At 38.1% G+C, this 1,593-nt stretch overlaps 1 long non-coding RNA gene across 1 annotated transcript in view; it reads right to left on the bottom strand.

Annotated features, from left to right (window-relative positions):
• LOC102471156 (uncharacterized) overlaps window positions 1-582 on the bottom strand; it is an 875-nt gene extending 293 nt beyond the window's left edge. Inside the window, exons 1-3 of the long non-coding RNA XR_335441.1 lie at window positions 547-582; window positions 400-435; window positions 258-325 (exon numbers count right to left, since the gene is read on the bottom strand). This is a non-coding gene — a long non-coding RNA (uncharacterized LOC102471156). The remainder of the gene's footprint in view (window positions 1-257; window positions 326-399; window positions 436-546) is intronic.
• Window positions 583-1,593: the final 1,011 nt, after the last annotated feature.

Raw genomic sequence — 1,593 nt, 5'->3', positions numbered from 1 at the left:
GTTTCATAACCCCCCAGCCACAGGTGCACAGTATTTACACAAGGCTTTAAGATGGTAGAGCCACATGGGAACGTCCCAAGTTCGCACCCCAACATCTCACTGTACACACGAGACATACACATGCCCACGAACTTTGGTAGCTTGGTCTGGATGTAGATAGCAACAAGAAGACCCTGTGAGGGAACCTGTCTTTCTCTTGTTGTATGACTGACTCTCTGAAGAAATAAAAAATAAACTCCAATGTCCCAATGACATACCGTTCCTTCAAGTAGGTGGCCTCCCTCATTTCTTCTGCCACTGCTCTGTCCACGGCACAAGTCCTGAGCTGCAGGAGAGAAACATGTCCATGTGCAGTTGTGACCAACTATGCACAGAATGAAGGAAAGAAAAGAATCTTACCCAGTTGTCATGAGTCTTTTTTTCGTAAATGATGATCTGAAAAAGAAAAGACATAGGACACAGTATGTTTAGAATTGCTAAGGGCAATTATAATCACCTCTTTCAGGTACTGGAGGATTCTGCAACTATTGAAAGAATGCAGGTTACCTGGTGTTGAAGGTGCTTCTCTTTTTTCTGCACTTGTTCTTGAATTTCTTCAGTTTTTTTCCTATAATGAACCATTATTTCCATCAGACAAAGCATGACATTGAGTATCATTTTCAATAATCATCCCATGTTCCTGTTATCCTCACAACTGCATCCTTACACAATTTATCCACAGATAGTACATGTCACATGAATGTACAGTAGGTTTAAAGTAATTGCTGTATAGATTCCTTATCCATTATGGAATTCAGCAGAGTCCCCAATAGATAAGATTTCTTAACCCATCTCAATATTTCTGTACATAAACTTCTTTTGAGAATCTTTTATCACAAAGCTCAATTATTTTTTTTTAGGATATTTCACAGGGCAATGACAACTGGGTTTATAAAATGAGACAATCACTTTTGTGGACATGATTTAGCCTACAGCAAATTGCTTTCCTAGAAATTGAGACTATTTTCAACACCCCAAGAAATACTTTTGTGAACCAATTTTGGCATCATCTAACCAGCCCTAGGGTTCAGGTAACTTTAGTAACTCAACATTATTTAGTTATTTCTGTCCCCACTCCCTCATTAGTCTTTTCTCTGTTTCTCTCTGTGTGAGAGCGTGCATGTGTGTACGAAACTTTTTTGACCATTTCTTTATATTTCTGTGTTAATTGAGTCTAATTATTTTGTAAAGATTAAAATACAAGAAAATCCAATGAGGGTTGCCTTCGACACTGATGTTCAGTATCTGAACTCACTTTAAATACAGTATTTCTTCACTAGCTGACTTCTCTTTATCTTGGGCAATTGATAACTTCTTTTCTTTCTCTTTCTGTTCACGTCGTCTCATAAATAACTTCCTAAGATGGGAAGGAAATACACATTATCCAGTAGCTCACGTGAAATTCCTAGTTATCTCTAAGGTCTCAAAAGTCCCTTCCTAAGCTCCCCTGTGACTGTACAGGATGAAAAATTCTGACAGACGGAAAAAGAAGTCTCCTAAGGAGAGACTAAGAAAAAATTAAACTCTGGTCTGAGGGAAAGTAATTGCCAAATA

This window comes from Tupaia chinensis, unplaced genomic scaffold (genome assembly GCF_000334495.1).
Source record: "Tupaia chinensis unplaced genomic scaffold, TupChi_1.0 Scaffold000417_1, whole genome shotgun sequence".
Taxonomy (NCBI): domain Eukaryota; kingdom Metazoa; phylum Chordata; class Mammalia; order Scandentia; family Tupaiidae; genus Tupaia; species Tupaia belangeri.
The sequence above is the reverse complement of the archived record's forward strand: the minus strand, read 5'-3'. Positions and strand labels throughout refer to the sequence as shown.